We start from the raw sequence: 19,693 nt of genomic DNA, 5'->3' as shown, positions 1-19,693 counted from the left end.
GCTACTCGCCGTATAGCGACTCAGCATCTCCGCTATATGGTGAGCAGCAACTTTCCTTCTCATAAATCTCTTTCCTTCTCCATACAAATGGAAATACATAATTATTCTGACATAAAAATGTTTAGTTTGAACTGTCTACATTATATATCTCACTTATTCTATAAAATGTAAGAGGTTTTAATGTGGAATTCAATCTTGCTCTTGTTAAAGTTTATACTAATGATGTGTTTAATCTAGACAGGATGAAATAGAACAAAGTTGGGCTTTACTTCTAAATGCTTGGAGCATATCTTTCTAGAGCTAGTCCCTTGTCATTTTTTATAATCTATCTACCTTCATACAGCTGAATTGGGATTAAAGCTGTAATACTATGAGTAACTCTTTATGACTTCTGAGAAAATGTGTTCAGATAAGAGGAAGGGGAAAGGCAACCACTCAGTTATAATGAAGTAATAGGTGGAATATGAAAACATGTAACAGGAAAACAGTTTCAGTCTAGGTTTCAAGCTCTTGCTTCTTATCTAGTAAAACTACACATGTGTGAATGTGTGCTTCTGCAAGATAAAGAGCAAGAGCTTGAAAGATAGTGTGAATAATGTTTCATGTTATATACTTCCATGCTCCACAGATTGGTCTGCTATAGGTGAATTGTTGCCTCTCCCTTATTTTATGCATTGTTTCGTCCAGGAATTTTCGTTGTTGTTGTTGTTGTTGTTGCTATTATTAGTATTATTATTAAACATGTTTAAAGCTCTACTAAGGTTGAAATTAAGTGTGATAGTGAAGTTATCTGGTTGCGCATAATAGGTTTAGGTGAAACCAAGGTAATTGTTTAATTTTTTACAGACCAACCGACTTTGCTGTAACAGTTCTAGGGTCATTAAAAGAATATCTATGGTCAGTTGTACATACATACCCGGATCATGCAACACTAGTTGATAGTGACTTCAACATACCGTGTAGAGACTGGTTCATGAATGGATTCATTGCAGGGGGTACAGACAGACAGTCTTGTGAAGTACTTTTGAACACAGTTTTCCAAAAACTGTCCTGATCAGCAATTCAGCAGGCAACACAGATTGGAAGTATCTTGGACCTTGTAGCTACAAACAAGCTGGATCTCATCAGTGATGTCAGTATAGAGATGGGGATTCGTGATCGTGATGTCATCATAGTGTCCATGGTTAGGAAAGTTAATAAATCAGTCAAGACGGCTAGGAGAGCGTTTCTGCTAGAAAGAGTAGATAAGCAGTTATTAGCATCTCACGTAGACAATGAACTGCAATCATTTGGTTTCAACATGGTGGACATAGAGGAATTACAGGCAAAATTCAAACAGATTGTAAATTGTGCTCTGGACAAGTACATGCCTAGTAAGTGAAGTGAGAACAGAAAAGACCTACCATGTTTTAATAACGAAATTATGAAAATTGTGTGGAAGCAGAAGCTGTTGCACTCTTGGTTCAAAAAAAGGATACACAAATGATGACAGGCAAAGATTAATAGAGATTTATGCAACTGTGAAACAATCTATGCACAAAGCCTACAACAGCTACCAATGACATATCTTGGCTAAAGATCTGGCGAAGGGAAAAAAAAATTCTGGCCCTATCTAAAATTGCAGAGTGTTCCAAGGCTTCCACTCAGTCACTTGTTGACCAGTTGGTTTGGCAGTAGAAGGTAGCAAAAGGAAGGCTGAAGCTTTAAATACCACATTTAAGAAATTGTTCAAGCGGGAGAATTGTATAAATGTACCATTGTTGGACCATTGCACAGAGTTCTGTATGGATGACATAGTAATAAACATCTCTGGTGTAGGGGAAACAACTGAAACATACGGAATTAAATCACCATGTCTCAATTTGGTTTTATAGAGTTCTCTATGTTATTGGTCCCTTACTTAGTTTGCGTTTATCGCGAATCTCTCGACCAGCACAAAGTGCCAAGCGTAAAAAAAAAAAATAAATAAATAAATAAATAAATAAATACATAAAATAAAATAAAGAAGCAGGCAACTACAGTATATGAGAAGGGTAAAAGAATTGACAAACAAATATCCTTAACATCAGTTTGCTGCAGAATTCTAGAGCATATTCAGAGTTTGACTATAATAAATTTTCTAGTGACTGACAAGCTCATGTCCACAAATCAGCACAATTTTAGAAATCATTGCTCATCCAAAACCCAGTTTGCTCTGTTTGCACTGATATACTGTGAACTATGGATGAAAATGTAATAGGATGATATCATATTTCTTAGATTTCTGAAAAGCATTTGACATGGTACCCAACTGCAGACTGTTAATGGAGGTACATGCACACAGAATAGTCTCCTAGATATGTGGCTGGCTCGAAGACTTCTTAAGTAATAGAACCCAGTATGTTGTCCTTGATGGGGTAACATCAGGAGTGCCCCAGGAAGGTGCGATAGGACCATTGTTAATTTACATAAATGATCTTGCAGAGAGGGTGGGCATCAATATGTGGTTGTTAGCGGATGGTGCTGTGATTCACTGGTGGGTGTATCGAACATAAGTGGCTGTACGTTGATACAAGATGACGTAGACACAATTTCTAGTTGGCAAGAGGGGAGACCCATGTAATGTTCAGATACAGATTAGTAGTGCCCTGCTAGACACTGTCACATCATTTAAATGTTGTTGTTGTTGTTGTTGTGGTCTTCAGTCCAGAGACTGGTTTGATGCAGCTCTCCATGCTGCTCTATCCCTTGCAAGCTTCTTCATCTCCCAGTACCTACTGCAACCTACATCCTTCTGAATCTGTTTAGCGTGTTCATCTCTTGGTTTCCCTCTATGATTTTTACCCTCCAAGCAGCCCTCCATTACTAAATTGGTGATCCTTTGATGCCTCAGAATATGTCCTACCAACCAATCCTTTCTCAAGTCAAGTTGTGCCCCAAATTTCTCTTCTCCCCATTTCTATTCAATACCTCCTCATTAGTTACGTGATCTACCTATCTAATCATCAGCATTCTTCTGCAGCACAACATTTCGGAAGATTCTATTTTCTTCCTGTCCAAACTATTTATTGTCCACGTTTCACTTCCGTACATGGCTACACTCCATACAAATACTTTCAGAAACTGCTTCCTGACACTTAAATCTATACTCGATGTTAACAAATTTCTCTTCTTCAGAAACGCTTTTCTTGCCATTGCCAGTCTACATTTTATATCTTCTCCACTTCAACCATCATCAGTTATTTTGCTCCCCAGATAGCAAAACTCATTTAACTGACACTTAAATCTATACTCGATGTTAACAAATTTCTCTTCTTCAGAAACGCTTTTCTTGCCATTGCCAGTCTACATTTTATATCTTCTCCACTTCAACCATCATCAGTTATTTTGCTCCCCAGATAGCAAAACTCATTTACTACTTTAAGCGTCTCATTTCCTAATCTAATTCCCACACCACCACCTGATTTAATTCGACTATATTCCTTTATCCTCATTAAGCTTTTGTTGATGTTAATCTTATATCCTCCTTTCAAGACACTGTCCATTCCGTTCAGCTGCTCTTCCAGATCCTTTGCTGTCTCTGACAGAATTACAATGTCATCAGCGAACCTTAAAGTTTTTATTTCTTCTCCATGGATTTTAATTCCTACTCCGAATTTTTCTTTTATTTCCTTTACTGCTTGCTGAATATTCAGATTGAATAAAATCGGGGATAGGCTACAACCATCTCACTTCCTTCCCAACCTCTGGTTCCCTTTCATGCCCCTCGACTGTTATAACTGCCATCTGGTTTCTGTACAAATTGTATAACCTTTCGCTCCCTGTATTTTACACCTGCCACCTTCAGAATTTGAAAGAAAGTATTCCAATCAACATTGTCAAAAGCTTTCTCTAAGTCTACAAATGCTAGAAGTGTTGATTTGCCTTCCTTAATCTATCTTCTAATATAAGTCTTAGGGGTCAGTATTGCCTCACATGTTCCACAATTTTGGCAGGATCTAAACTGATCTTCCCTGAGATTGGCTTCTACCAGTTTTTCCATTCATCTGTAAAGAATTCGTGTTAGTATTTTGGAGCCGTGACTTATTAAACTGATAGTTCGTTAATTTTCACATCTGTCAACACCTGCTTTCTTTGGGTTTGGAATTATTATATTCTTCTTGAAGTCTGAGGGTATTTAGCCTGTCTCATACATCTCGATCACCAGATGGTAGAGTTTTGTCAGGACTGGCTCTCCCAAGGCCGTCAGTAGTTCTAACGGAATGTTGTCTACTCCCGGGGCCTTGTTTCGACTCAGGTCTTTCAGTGCTCTGTCAAACTCTTCACACAGTATCGTATCTCCCATTTCATCTTCATCTACATCCTCTTCCATTTCCATAATATTGTCCTCAAGTACATCGCCCTTGTATAGACCCTCTATATACTCCTTCCACCTTTCTGCTTTCCCTTCTTTGCTTAGAACTGGGTTTCCATCTGAGCTTTTGATATTCATACAAGTGGTTCTCTTTTCTCCAAAGGTCTCTCTAATTTTCCTGTAGGCAGTATCTATCTTACCCCTAGTGAGATAAGCCTCTACATCCTTACATTTATCCTCTAGCCATCCCTGCTTAACCATTTTGCACTTCCTGTCGATCTCATTTCTGAGACGTTTGCATTCCTTTTCGCCTGCCTCATTTACTGCATTTTTATATTTTCTCCTTTCATCAATTAAATTCAATATTTCTTCTGTTACCCAAGGATTTCTATTAGCCCTCGTCTTTTTACCTACTTGATCCTCTGCTGCTTTCACTATTTCATCTCTTAAAGCTATCCATTATTCTTCTACTGTATTTCTTTCCCCCATTCTTGTCAATTGTTCCCTATGTTCTCCCTGAAACTCTCCACAACCTCTGGTTCTTTCAATTTATCCAGGTCCCATCTCGTCAAATTCCCACCTTTTTGCAGTTTCTTCAGTTTTAATCTACAGTTCATAACCAATATATTGTGGTCAGAGTCCACATCTGCCCCTGGAAATGTTACAATTTAAAACCTGGTTCCTAAATCTCTGTCTTACCATTATATAATCTATCTAACAGCTTCTAGTATCTCGAGGCTTCTTCAATGTATACAACTTCTTTTATGATTCTTGAACCAAGTGTTAGCTATGATTAAATTATGATCTGTGCAAAATTCTACCAGGCGGCTTCCTCTTTCGTTCCTTAACCCCATTCCATATTCACCTATTACGTTTCCTCCTCTTCCTTTTCCTACTATCAAATTCCAGTCACCCATGACTACTAAATTTTTGTCTCCCTACACTGTCTGAATCATTTCTTTTATCTCATCATACATTTCATCAACCTCTTCATGATCTGCAGACGTAGTTGGCATATAAACTTGTACTACTGTGGTAGGCATGGGCTTCATATCTATCTTGGCCACAATAATGCATTCACTATGCTGTTTGTCTGCTCGTGGTCTCGCGGTAGCGTTCTCGCTTCCCGAGCGTGGGGTCCCGGGTTCGATTCCCAGTGGGTCAGGAATTTTTCCTGCCTCGAGATGACTGGGTGTTGTTGTGTCATCTTCATCATCATCATTCATCCCCATTACGGTCGGAGGAAGGCAATGGAAAACCACCTCCATTTGGACCTTGCCTAGTACGGCAGTGTGGGTCTCCCACATCATTCCCCTACGCTCTGTCACAGAGTATGGCACAGCATCATCATCATGCTATTTGTTGTAGCTCACCCACATTCCTACATTTTTATTCATTATTAAACCTACTCCTGCATTGCTTCTATTTGATTTTGTATTTAGAACCCTGTATTCACCAGACCAGAAGTCTTGTTCATCCCGCCACCAAACTTCACTAATTCCCACTATACCTAACTTTAACCTATTCATTTCCCATTTTAAATTTTCTAACCTACCTGCCTGATTAAGGGATCTGACATTCCACGCTCCGACCTGTAGAAATTTTCTTTTCATTTAAATAACGGGCCATAATGTTGCGAAGTGATATGAAATGGGACAAGCCTGTGAGGATTGTGGTAGGGAAAGCAAATGGTAAACTTCAGTTTATTCGGAGACTTTTAGGAAAGTGTGCTTTGTCTGTAAAGGAGACCATGTATCGGACACTAGCGGGATCTATTCTTGAGTACTGTTAAAGTGTTTGGGATCCACACCAGATCAGATTGAAAGAAGACGCTGAAACAATTCAGAGGTGAACTGCTAGGTTTGTTACTGGTAGATTTGAACAGCGTGCAAGTGTTACGGATTTAGTTATTTGGTTTGGTAGCTCAAGTGGGAGTCTCTGGAGAGAAGAGGAGGTTCATTTCAAAGAACACCACTGAGAAACTTTAGAGAACCTGCATATGAAGCTGACTGCAGAACAGTCCTATTGTCGCCAATATAAATTTCGCTTAGGGACCATAAAGATCAGATAGGCCTAAGAAATCACGACTCATATATAAGCATATATAATATATAATGCACTTCGTCTTCAGGCCACAAGTGGCCCATCGGGACCATCCGACCGCCTTGTCATCCTCAGCTGAGGATGCGGATAGGAGGGGCGTGTGGTCAGCACACCGCTCTCCCGGTCGTTATGATGGTTTTCTGTGACCGGAGCCGCTACTATTCGGTCGAGTAGCTCCTCAATTGGCATCACGAGGCTGAGTGCACCCCGAAAAATGGCAACAGCACATGGCAACCCGGATGGTCACCCATCCAAGTGCCGGCCACGCCCGACAGCGCTTAACTTTGGTGATCTGATGGGAACCGTTGTATCCACTGTGGCAAGGCCGTTGCCATATAAGCATATAGACAGTCATTTTTCCTTCATTCTATCTATCTGTGAGTGGAATAGGACAGGAAATGAATAGTTGTGGTACAGGGTACCCTCCGCCATGCATGTGGTATGATGGCTTGCGGAGTGTGTAGGTAGATGTAGATGTAGGTATAAATTTAATGTCTGTATCTGGTACCAAATGACACACGCATTGCACATTATACAAGAAAAGAGGGATAACAATATAAAATTGGCCCTAATAAATATGAAATAATTTCAAAAATAATTAAACAATCCGTTTGTAGGTTTATGATTTAATTTGGTGTGTCAAAGATGTTTATTGCACTGCTTTGTCGTGATTAGCAGTCTATTCTTTTCATATTGTTACTATTCCCTCCTAAGTTTTCCACGATTACATGAGACAGAAGACTTATCAAGTGATTCATTCTCCAGTGATAGTAGATTTGTGTAGAGGCTGTGGTGCATAGGTGGAATGAGCTGTAGTGAGGACACCAGACCCTTTACAGAAGAACTGGACTATTGCATAAAAAAAAAGTGGAAGCCTTGCGCGTTCATCATTCTTCAAACAGGGTAGTACAAAGCTAGCTTTACAAAATTACCTGTCTTCATTTAATGTCTCTTTGACAAACAGCAGCTATTTTGACTCTACATGTCTTTTCTGCATACACCTTATTTTTGTCAATTTACTTTTTTTCTTCTCATTGCCTACTTTCCTGCTTCTCTTAACATCCCCAGTTGGTTTTATTGAGAGATAAGAACATAGTCTAATTTCAGACATGGAAAAACAAAGCTCATATTATGAACTTGATAAACTCGACACTTGGAAATAAAATGAATAAATTCAGTTTTCTATTTTCTCTTCTCGATGCAAAAAAAAGTCATCATTTTCTAGATAGCTGAGTGTGCATAGTAGAAACTTGTGACTGACATTTTGTCACAATAAAAAGCTTTGGAAAGGTCTAAGCATACATCAGATACGTTCCCCTGATCATCCAAATTCTCTCTTATTTTTTATACAAATTTTGTCACTGCTGTCTTTGTGAAACTCCTTTTCTGAACTATGTTGTGCTTTAAGGTATTTTTGTTTCTGTATGAACTTTATCATTCTATCTTTAATCACAGCTTCTGCTATTTTAAACAGAAGAGTTGTGATGGTTATGGGTCTGTATTTTCCTGGATCTGCATTATTCCCTCTTTTAAATACTAACAATACCTTGATACTTTCAGCTTATTTTGGAAATACTCCTTCCTTCATTACTTAGTTTATCAAGGGTGACAGAGGCTTGCAAGACTTCTAGTACAGTGTTTTACCATTTTGCTGATATGCAGTCCAAACCCTGTGTTTTTCAGTGCTGCAATTATTTTTGAAACTTGCAGCTCATCTTTAAGGAGTAGGTATAAATTCTCAGCTGCCCATTTGGGTCTTTCCATGCTTTTTGGTACAACTAAGTTTTGTTTCAAATGTTTCTCCATTATAGCTATATAGCGCTGATTGAAATTATTAAACACTTGCGAATCTGTCACTTCTTTCACCCCCCCCTCCCTCCCCCTTCACCCCTCTCGTCAGTGTTTTGTATTTTAAGACAAGTGACTCTTTTCTGTTCTCAATTATACAGATCCAGACTGTTTTAGAAGTGTCAGGAGAAGTTTGTTTTTCCAGTTTTTGATGGCTAGCCTTTGCTTCTCTTACCATCATAGTGTACATTTTCTTAAATTACACTATATAAATATTGCAACCACCCACTTATGATGTGTTCCAGTATTTCCTACACTGTAATTTATGAAAATAGCAGTGGTGTTCTCTATCCAAAATGGATAAAATAATTTCTAATTCCTTCATGCACTTGTAAGCATCTTCAATGGCCTAGAAAGAACAATCGGTTCTTTTCTTGCTTTTTAATTACCATGGTGAACCATTTCTTGTTTGATTTACCACAAATTGTTCTGCATACTCTGGGACAAGCTACATTTATGTGGTCTCTTAATATGTAACAACAGTATTCAAAGCTTTTTTCAACACTATCCTCTATAAACATCATCCCTTTCTTTGATTTTAGCAGCAGTTCTAAGAACATGGTCTATCAAAGTGCTTGACATTTCTGTATTTCTTGTTGTATTTTTTACAGTAAACTGAAAATTGTATGTGCTTGTAAGATCATAGAAACTTCTTTTGAAACCACTGTCTTTCAGCATATCTGTATATATGTCACCTGTTGGTATTGTAAAACTGTATTTCTTCATAAGTTTATATTCTAGTACATAAACACCCAGGAAAAAGCTTACAATGCTTGAGCTTGGTGACAAATACATTCCTACTAAAAATTGTTTTTCCCCAATGAGATTTATTTGTACTGTTGATACTCCAGAGCAAAATTTTTGTGCAGTTTGAGATATGTTGTGTAATTCATGAAATCTTTCTTTGTGTTCCAAACATATATTCCAAAGTTCCTTGCTGTGATGAACTAGATTTGTGTTAAGCATTGGTGTGACAAGTGTTTTGTGTGGATCAAATGTAACCAATCATTTGTACTAAATTGTCTTTCATCACCAATACAATTTCTTTAAAGGCATGCTTGACTTGGCTCAGTTGAAATCCATTTTCCACTGAAAGTTTGTATTTTATGGATGATCCTGTCTGAACTTTGTTTAAAGCAGACATTTAATTAAAATATTCTATTCTATATACACATTATGGTTACCTCTTCTAAGTTTATAAAATGAAGTTTATGCAGAATTCAATAAATGTTGAAAAAATTAATCCCCTGTAAACAAAAATTGTTACCCTTGCATCTTTGCATCTTTCTCCATTTTGAGACAGATAATGTATGAGAAAATGTATGTATTTTGTGGGGATTATCCTGAGTTGAATAATAGTGGACTAACTTCAATCATTCAACATTAACTGAATTTTTCATCAGTGCTTGGCAGAAAGTGATGATAATACTAAAAACGAAAAAAACTTTCTAATGTTCTGCAAGGATATATTTATTTGGACATGAAATGGCTTTTGGCCTCATGAGCCATTTTCAGGTGACAACTGAATGTCACAGACAGAAATAAACATGATGTGTGACTTATGCAGATCCTATTTGTACAGAAGACACAAAAATGATTCTGTGTTTACACAGGAAATCATCACATTTTCTTTTGTCACATGGAAATAGTTACATTAACTACTGAAAAGTGTGGGAAACAAAGTTTTCATGTGGAAATACATTTAGCAACTAATGATGAATAAGATGAATTTAAGGTTTGCATCTGTTATAAATAACAAAAACTTAATTCAACAAATGGCGAGAAGGAAACAGAGTTTGATCATTTAATACTAACCTGGCATTCTGTGTCATGTAATGTGTTGATTTCGCATAGGGTCATTGTTCTGCTTTTCTTAGCAGCACTTAAGAATAGTTTTCTGTTAAAAGATGATCAGCAAAAGTTCAATCTTTCTTCCTTAATCTCCAGCTTCTCTCATGTCCACATAACCTAATAGCACAGCTCCGCCTGACTGACCAATATACACTTCTTCAAGTTGCTTGTATGTGATTTTTATGCACACCACTCTACGTGAAGGATTGCGATTTGTCTGTACTGTTGAATAAAAAGTTTGATATATGCCATTTGTATTATAAAATGCAGACCTGTAGTTGTGAGACCTCAACTTTTTAGCAAGGCTGTCCAACACGTTGGCAATACATGGGATCTTGCACCACACTCTGTAACTATTGTACTGACTGCTGTTGACCATTGTACAGAAGTGGTGTAATTTTATTCATCTTTTTTTGTAGAATAGTATCAATCAGGGCAGAGCTATAGCAATTGCAGGAAGCAGTATGTGTGAGGTTTGAGAAGCTGCATGTTTGTAGTTGTGTGGATGCTGAGTGCTTGCAGGGATTACCATATTTGCAGTTGTGGTTTTTTTTCTGTAAATGCTAAGTGAGTGCCTTCTTATGCTAATATCTACATTAAGATCCATGAAATTTATAGAATAGCCCCCAGCTCCATTGTAAACTGAATTTTCCAATTTTACTTGTTAAAATATTGTAGTAATGTATCTAATTTTGTGGTGGTACCTGTGTTATAGGAAAGTTATGGTAGAATGTAAATGCTTTTGAATTTTTTAAACCACTCACTGAAAAGCAGAAAACTTGAGTTGTCAGCATGCACTAAAAGAAGAAAGGAAACTTGCTAGCTTTCAGAATAATCCCTTTAGCATTGATGACTCAGTGCTTCTACTTTTTGATGAGTTGTCTCCTGTGATCCAAAAGTATTTTTTGTTTAGTGGCACAGTGTAGAACATGGCACATTAACCACATATCTGAACCAATACAAAATTTTGAAATTCAGTGGCTCATTCTGTAAGAAAATGTGTTTATGATTGTCCATGAAAATTTCGGGTAGCGTAGGACTTCGGGGAAAACCTCTAGCTAGTTCATCAGACTGACTACTAATTGTTTTGAAACTGGGAGTAATTCTGTTTTACACACATTTTAGTATCATCAGGTACGTCATGCAATTCTTTATTTTGGATTTGTACAAAAAATCTGTTAATATGTTTATACATTCATCAATAGGGGCATTTGTAAATAAGCTAGTGATGAGAAGAGCCATAGATTTTTTCAATTTTATTTTCAATGATATAATCTAGCTTTCACTAGTAGGTAACAAGAGACTGAAAAGGATGACACTACTGGGCTACTGGAACATCATCTTTATGTAAATTAGATAAGCCATATAATCTAGAAACCATAGGACTCATATTAACTAACATATTATGTTGTATATCTAAAAACACAGATGATGTGACTTACCGAACGAAAGTGCTGGCAGGTCGATAGACACACAAACAAACACAAACATACACACGAAATTCAAGCTTTCGCAACAAACTGTTGCCTCATCAGGAAAGAGGGAAGGAGAGGGAAAGACGAAAGGATGTGGGTTTCATGGGAGAGGGTAAGGAGTCATTCCAATCCCGGGAGCAGAAAGACTTACCTTAGGGGGGAAAAAAGGACAGGTATAAACTCGCGCACGCGCGCACACACACACACACACACACACACACACACACACACACACACACACACACACACACACACAAGCAGACATTTGTCTGCTTGACAACAACTACAGACATTGACAAATGTGTGTGTGTGGGGGGGGGGGGGGGCGCGAGTTTATACCTGTCCTTTTTTCCCCCTAAGGTAAGTCTTTCCCTCCCGGGATTGGAATGACTCCTTACCCTCTCCCTTGAAACCCACATCCTTTCGTCTTTCCCTCTCCTTCCCTCTTTCCTGATGAGGCAACAGTTTGTTGCGAAAGCTTGAATTTCGTGTGTTTGTTTGTGTGTCTATCGACCTGCCAGCACTTTCGTTCGGTAAGTCACATAATCTGTGTTTTTAGATATATTTTTCCCATGTGGAATGTTTCCCTCTATTATAAACATATTATGTTGGTTTTATTTATACGCTGAAAGCAGCAGTCAGACCTTTTTGTAGATGTTGAAAGTCAGAACTATCAAAGGACTGGTTCACTGTGACAGTGCAGTCACTATTCTTCAGAACAACTAAACTTTGGTAGCGATAACACTGTTGGGGATTATTTTCTTCTTAAATTTGAATAATGTACTAATTTCACTTTGTGCGATTTAGTCACTAACAACATCAGCAGTTTTTAAATTAACAGCTACCGAATGTTTTGTAGAAACTTCATCGTCTAATGCATACTTAAGATCTACTTTTAGCACATCTAGCTGTTTTTTAGAGATTGTGCAAGGTGGAGCATGTATAACACCTTTACTTATCACTTTTAGCCCATCCATAATAATTCATATATTTGACTTGTTTGTGATTAGATTGGCAAACTGTTGATCGTGTACAGGTTTCGTAAACAATTTATCTTTTGTTAACTGCAAAAGTTTTTTTTTCCAGGTACATTTTTTGGATAGTTGCATTTGCAGCATCGTGCACATTGTGATCAAAACTCACATGTGTATTTGACGGTCATAATAAGCATAGCTTTAAATGTGAAATTACATTATCACTGATTCTGTACCAGTTTTGCTTTTCTTCTCTTATCTACATTGTCTCCCCAGTCTTGTTAGCCTTCATTGACACTGAAGTATTTCACTTTGATTAAACGCTGACGTATTGTGGAGTAACGTTCTGGTGTAAGCATTCCCTATTGAACCAAATATGTTGTGTGGCTTTTAGCTTCTGTGAAGACAATGGTTAATTGTACTTTTGTTAGCACACTTTATAATAGTAACTGAATTTTACATTAGTGCTTGGCAGATTGTGGCAAAAACATTAAAAAAGAAAAACACTTCCAAACTTTCTGCAAAATTATAATATAAAAGTGGCATTCCCGTACACCCAGTAGTGTCATCCTTTCTGATCCTTGTTACCTACTAGCAGAAGAGGTAGACTGTATCAAAATATGCAAATTCCATTGGTTCTAAACTAGAATTGTTTTATGTTGCTAGGTTATTTACAAATGTTCACACTGATGAATGTATGAATATATTAACAGAACTTTTGCACAAATCCAAAGTAAATACTGCAGAATATGACATAATCGATGCTACTGAAATAAGTGTAAAACAGAACTATGAGGGGCAGTCAAATGAAAACTGAACACCTGCCACAATGGCGCCATGGAATTGTTCGATTCAAAAGTAATCACCACATGCTTTAAGACATTTATCCCACTGGAAGATAAAATGTTCAGTTCCTGTTTCATAGAATGCAGTCAGTTGCTGATGGATCCACAACTGCACTTCCTTGTCTGACTGAAACTAACACCCACACATCTTTTTCCAGATTGCCAAAGATGTGAAAATCCCACAGTGACAGATCCGGGCTATACAGAGGATAGTGCAATGTTTCCCAACCAAAGAGCTGAGGTGTAGCCTTTGTCCAATTGATAGTGTGGGGGTGACCGGTATCGAGCAACAGGATGATTCCCTTAGAGAGCATTCCTGGGCGTTTTGTTTTTATGTGCACACAGTGCCTTCATAGCACTGTTCATTGATTGTGGCTCCATGCTCGAGGAACTTCATGAGCAGAGTGCCCCTTCAGTTGAAGGTGGTGGTCATCGTGATCTTACCGGACCTTGGATTTCTTCGGCAGGGGAGATTTGGGATGTTTCCACTGCTGGATTTGCCATTTGCCTACAGGCTTGAAATGTTGGCACCACATTTTATCCCATGTGGCACAGTAGATGGTTCAGACTTTACCCAGTTGTGTCCACATTTAGTCCCTCAAATGATATGACACCATGCGAACTTTATGGTAATGCAAGTGATCTTGGATGACGACTTGCATGGAGCCATGACTAACGCCAACCTGAACACAAATTTCATTCCCGTGATGCATTGGTCTTCCAGGGTAAGGCCATCTATCCACTTCATCATGTCAGGGATAACGGCCCGATGGGCATGTTTTGGGTACAGATTGTCTCACAATGATGTGTGCTCTTCCTGGAATCTCCTCTGCCACTTATGGACACTATTCAAGTTCATGCAGTTTTCACCATACACAGCAGACATGTGAAGGAGAATTTTGCACATTCTAGCTCCCTCACCCAACAGAAAAAGGAATGACGCATCTGCCGTTCTTTGCATGCCTCCGTATCAGCACCTGAATGAGCACACTAGATCAGTTTGCCAACAACCAGGGTCATAACATAACAACTGTGTGTACCTGTTATATGGCACTCTGCTGTTACTCTACTACAACAGTGAAAGTATCGAAATGTAACAACAGTGGGACGACCTGTCGTGTGGAATGTATATTGTGGGTTTGTTCAGTTTTCATTTGAATGCCACTGATACTTCCAAACAAGTACTCTATTAGTCTGATGGCCCAACTGTAGGTTCACCTTTTAGTTGTATGCTATCTGAAATGTTCATGAGCAGTTATGAACAAATTTTAGTACATAAAGAGCCACTGAACTGAGAAATTATATACTGGGTCATACAGGAGTATGCTGTGCTGTGTTTGTGTACTAGTACCACTACACAGAGCCATTACAACAACATTTAAACATGCAACTAAGAAAATTCGCTTTAGAGTGGAACTGGGAAGCTCTTTTATATATTTCTTGGGTGTTAATGCAGTATAACCTCATTAGTGTGAACTCGCTTAAGACAAATTTGTAGTTAAAACGAAAAAAATACGTTAGTTTTTATAGGAAGTTTTATTGGTTAACATGACTTTTGGTTAAGGTCAATTACAAACTCTTTTTCTGTGCATAGTGTGATTAAATTTCATTGTAACACAAACTTCTGATGCTTTTAAGTGCTAATTTTTTTTCCAAAATGAATGCAAGAAATGTAACTAAAAAGCTGACTACAGGTTATTGACTTGTTTCTAACAAATTGTTGGTTGGCAGCTGCGATTATCAGCCCAATAATTAGATGTATGGTACATTTAAATCTTCAATAATGTGTGCATTAACATTTAGAAATGTATTTGATCCCAGGTGTTCCTTTAGTCATAGCCAAATTGAGTTAGAATACTGAATAAAATCCTACAAATGGTTGCATGCAAAGTATGGCAGAGAGGAAACAGACAACTCTAGTTGTACTGGTAAAGTTTAAGATGCAGATGAAGTGGGCTTTGGTACAAAGATAGCAGCAATTGCAGAGCAGTTTGTAATTCACAAATCAACTTTATCTCTGATAAATAAGACATGAGAAAAAATCATTAATGATGCTGGATCAGGTTCCACAGACAAATTTCAATGACTTCGTAGCACTAAGTACGAAGACATTGAGATGTTACTGTTAGAATGCTCCAATCATGTGTGGGCATCTAACGTACCTTTAAATGGACATGTGATTCAGTCAGAAACAAATGAGTTTGCCAAAAATACAGGCATTGAAGACTTCAGTGTTTTCTGGTTGGTTGTATTGGTTCCAAAAAAGACATTAAATTTCATTTGTACAAATTTGTGGTGAATGAAATAAAGTTGATAGAGAAAGTGCGAACAGCTGGCTGCATGAATTCGACCAAGTGAGGGAAAAGTATGTCTCATGTGATATGTTCAGTATAGATAAAACTGGACTTTTCTGCAAACTTTATCTACATTGCATCCTGGAGATAGAAGGTGTTAAGTGTCATGGAGGAGCATGCAGCAAACACTGTGTAACAGTTGTCCTTGTATGTAATGCAGATGGCAGTGAGAAGTTTCATCCCTGGGTTATAGGTAAGTCTGAGAAACTGAGTTGTTTTAGTAACACAAATATGTATGCTTTACCTTGAATCTACTCTCGCCATAAGAAAGGTTGGATGAGCAACACACCATTTTGCAAGTGGCTTCTTCATTTCAATAGTCGTTGGTTGCTCAGAACAGACATGTTCCTCTTGCATTGGACAGTTGAACTGCCCCTTAGATACAGGATCTGAATCAGACTAACATAAAGGTTCCATTTTTTCCACCCACCGTGACAAGCCACCTTCAGCCATTGGACCAAGGTATCATTTCTTTCATGAAGAGATCGTATCACAAGCAGTGTGTAAGAGTTGCAATTCATGCTGTTGAAAATAATAATGCAACCTCTAATCAGAATCCACTTGACATAGTAAAAGCCATCGCAGCAGCCTGGAACTTCATGTTGCCATATCAAATACAGAAGTGCTTTAACAGAGCCTGGAGATTAAGGAAGAAAGACTGAATTTTTGCTGATAATCTTTTAACAGAAAACTGTAAATTCATCTTATTTCTCATTGGTTGTTAAATGTATTTTCTACATGAAAACTTTGTTCCCCCAGCCTCCCTTTTTAGTTAATGAAATTATTTCTATGTGTGAAAACAAAATGTAAACCCACTGTCATTTTTTAATCTTCTGTACTAATAATATCAATGTAAGTAGCACGTCATGTTTATTTGTGTCTGTAACGTTCAGTTGTCACTTGAAAATGGCCAGCAAGCCAAAAGCTGTTTCATGATAGAATAAATAGATTCTGCTGAACATTAGAAAGTGTTTTCCATTTTTAATATTACAGTTTTTTTTTTTTTTAGAAATAAGTTATTGCTTTCATTTTGGTAAAATAAAACGTATACCCTTCACTTTCTCTACATCCCCGAGACTACTCTCAATGTGATATTATGTGTGTCACGTAATTCTTGAGGGCAGTAATTTATGAATTGAGTCATTAAAGTTGTTTCAAAGATGTTCACTTCTAGTTAGACAGTAGCTGTTATATTGTTCATGTGTAGTTACGAAACTTTGGCATTTCAGAAGAACATTATTCCTGTTTTGTCAGAAGCAATTTAACCTTTCAGGGTATATTTACATTTCAGTCAGCATCAATAGTTTGGTAAACTATAGCTTATCTCCGTCTGCTAAGAGATGCAATGTAGTAGTCAAGCAATAAATTTTTATTTACTAAAGCTTGGAAACCAATCAACTGAAGTCAATACAAAGAATACTTATAAAAATCAGAGAGTAAATCAGATTGTCCATGCGCTCGTCGCCACAGAATAATGCTGTGTTTCATTGTGCATTCACAGATGTTCTTCTGGCAACTCCCACACAGTGTTGTCCAACCTTGGTCTTCTGACAATCTAAGCATGTTTTTGCCCAACTGCGGCAGTCCTTCATTATGTTTGGCCACACAAATCTGTCAGTGATCAGTTTGACACTGTCATTTATTCCCAGATGAGCCAGCCCATGGATGCTGTCAGATAATTTCCATCACAATTTCTTAGGTACAAAAGTCTCTGTTTTCCCTGTGATACATCACATCACAAACGTTCACCAATAGGTTGTATTTGCCGCAGACATAACCCAGATTACTGTCACAGTGGAATTTGGCAAGTTGTTGGTCTGTCTCTTGCGCAGCAGCTAGCTCCTTGTAGTCAATAGCCTGAGAGATAGATTCCAACTAAGACAGGAAATCCACCTTGACATTCTCAGCTCCTTTTATATGCTGCAGGTCAGTCGTGAATTGGGTGATGAATTCAAGTTGTCTGAATTGTCGTGGTGAGCAACCATCCTTGTTCCTACTAAAGGCGAAAGTAATCAGCTTGCGGTGTGTGAAAACGGTGAATGGCCTGGCTTCCACTCGTGACCAGAAATGTCTGACGGCTTCATAAATTGCCAGAAATTCCCTATCATAATCACTCAATTTCACTTGTGATGATGTAAGCTTATGAGAGCAGCAGCCCAAGGGCTGCCAGTGGCCTTAGACTTGGTGGTGCAGAGCTGCGCCAATGTCTTGCTGGCTAGCATCCACAACAACTGCCAGTCGCATCTGAGCAACTGGGCGTGTCAACATGATTGCCTGATGTAGACATACCTTGGTCTTATCGAATGCCATCAAAGTCTCTGGTGTCCATTGCAAAGATAGTTTGCCTACTGCATCCTTGCTGGCTAGTGCTGATCTCAAAGGTGCCTGGATGGCTGCCACATTAGGCAGATGATGTCTATAGAAATCAACTGCTCCAAGGAACTGGCGTAGTTGAAGATAATCAATGGGGTGAGCCATCTCTTTGATAATGGCAAGTTTATCTTGCAGTGGGCTGACGCCGGCTGCTGTCATTGAGTATCCCAAGAATGGCACCTGACTGCGCCGAAGTAAACACTTTGATTCGTTGACCGAAATGCATCAGTGCACTGGTAAACAGTCTTTAGATGCAGTTCGTGCAATTTCTCGGATGCTGAAAAGACAACGATATCACTGAGGTATGCGAAGCATTACGGTAAACCTCTTAGTACTTAGTCGACAAACCATTTCCAAGTGTGTGCCGCATTTACAAACCAAATGGCATACGGAGGTATTTGAATAAGCCAAATGGTGTTGCGACAGCTGTCTTCGGTACATCAGAAGGTGCTACCGGTATCTGGTGATAAACTTTCTGGTAATCAATGACACTAAAAATGGTCGTGCCTGCCAGCGTGTACATAAAATCCTTAATATGTGGTATCGTGTAGTGATAGGGTATGGTATAGGTATTGAGTGCTCAGTAGTCTCCACATGGTCTCCAGGTCCCATCTTTCTTCTTTACTAGATGAAGTGATGATGACCACAGCCTGTTGGATCTACGGACGACTCCTGAGTGCAAGAGTTCTTTGAATTCTGCCTTCGCTGCAGCGAAACAATCAGGAGCTAACTGGCGCATGTGCTCAGGTACTGGTTGACTGGGTGTAGTCCTGATGTGATGGACCGTGTTGTGCTTAACTGTCTGTGCACACGGCATGGGTTTGCATTTTACTATGTGTGGCATCCCTTCCTGTCTGTCATTGAATGTAGGCAGAGAACCTCATCCTAGGATGCTTCTAATGCTTTTTTACCCTGGCAGATGCTCCACATGCTGACCTCTACTTGAGCTGTGTAATGAAAGAAAAAATTTGCACCCAATATTGTGTCTGAAATATCAGCAATCACAAAAGTCCATGGTAAACGATCTTGGAAACCGAAGTCTACATGTATCTGGCTTTTTCCATAAGTCATTATTGAAGTCTGATTTGCTGCTGTGAGCTTTGATTGAGATGGAGGAAGCTTCACATTGCAACTTCTAACAGGCGATGCACTGACGTCCGAGCCTGAGTCATAGATAAGGGCGGCCAGATTTAGCGCCTGTGACAAAAAATCGGTGGGACAGTGAAGCTAAGGAAGAAAAGTTACTCACCAGTAGTTTCCCATCTATGCTCTCACCTTGCAGTGGTGGGTGCTGGTGCTGGTGCTCGAACTCGCAACTGGCGGCACCTATCGCCGGCCGCTGTGGCCATTTGGGTGAGTGCAAGGTGATGTGCATCGCGTCGCCTTGTTTCCAAAGCGATGGTGGTACCAGCAGATACGTTCCTTAGACATGTTGGCATCTTCTTTGCTCTTCTTGTATGCAGCTGCTTTGCCTCCCAGCAACATCGATAACTGTCGTCAATGTGATTTCATAGTTCTTCCAATTGTCGAGTAATGT

At 38.7% G+C, this 19,693-nt stretch overlaps 1 protein-coding gene and 1 pseudogene across 2 annotated transcripts in view; one reads left to right on the top strand and one right to left on the bottom strand.

Annotated features, from left to right (window-relative positions):
• The window catches only part of LOC126260852 (glucose transporter type 1), a 522,947-nt gene that overhangs the window by 358,769 nt on the left and 144,485 nt on the right, over positions 1-19,693 (top strand). The gene's annotated exons all lie outside the window — the stretch shown is intronic.
• LOC126261479 (5S ribosomal RNA) lies at positions 6,652-6,769 on the bottom strand (annotated as a pseudogene).

This window comes from Schistocerca nitens, chromosome 5, assembly GCF_023898315.1.
Source record: "Schistocerca nitens isolate TAMUIC-IGC-003100 chromosome 5, iqSchNite1.1, whole genome shotgun sequence".
In the NCBI taxonomy this organism is placed as follows: Eukaryota; Metazoa; Arthropoda; class Insecta; order Orthoptera; family Acrididae; genus Schistocerca; species Schistocerca nitens.
Note: the sequence above shows the minus strand (reverse complement) of the source record. Positions and strands in the feature narration are given on the sequence as shown.